The following is a 772-nucleotide window of genomic DNA, read 5'->3' on the forward strand; positions in this document are numbered from 1 at the left end:
TTTTCTTCACCGTACGCGCTGCGATCGAAATTCCGCAAATCTTACATCACTGCCGCTACCCTGATTGCTTCCCATGCCTCATGCGATGTCTATGCCTGCTATTGCTGTACAGATTTACTGCATGCAGACATTGCAGACTAGTGCAGACGACTGCAGATTACATCGATTACATCGGCTGGTGCCAGGCTGGTGCTGGATGGTGCTGGAAAGAGGATTGAAATCGCCATGTCTAGTTATTGAGTGAAGTTCATTAATTTATAAACGTGCTCTAGTGACTGGTGTACATCGAGTTAGACGTGTATTACAGTTAGATGTGTAAAGTAGCAAAACTTGAATAGCAGAAGAAACAATTGATTTCGAGCAATTTATCCCGTCTAACAGTTCGTGTAGTACTTCGACCAACCGGATCAGTTAAAACTGTAAGTAAACGACACTGTGTCCCAATTTTGATCGAAATATTTAGTTAACATATGAGCGAACGTATATTATATATAATATCCATGAGCGAGTGTTTTATAATTAGTGATTATGTCGCCAAACTCTGGCACGCGTGCATTGTATTCGCGTGCGCGTTACATGCGCCATTGTGCCATACCTTATACACAGTGCTCACGTATACACTTTTCATCATTAAATTACGATATTTTGGGGTTTATCAGGATTTTAAGAAATATTACAAATTTACTGTCTATTTATTATCGATATATAACTTCGAATTAGTTAAAACAGTTTTTCATATAATTATTTATATAATAATTGTTCTAATACTTAT

The sequence above is a fragment of the Ceratina calcarata genome, unplaced genomic scaffold (genome assembly GCF_001652005.2).
Source record: "Ceratina calcarata isolate Rehan_Ccalc_2016 unplaced genomic scaffold, ASM165200v1 scaffold274.2, whole genome shotgun sequence".
In the NCBI taxonomy this organism is placed as follows: domain Eukaryota; kingdom Metazoa; phylum Arthropoda; class Insecta; order Hymenoptera; family Apidae; genus Ceratina; species Ceratina calcarata.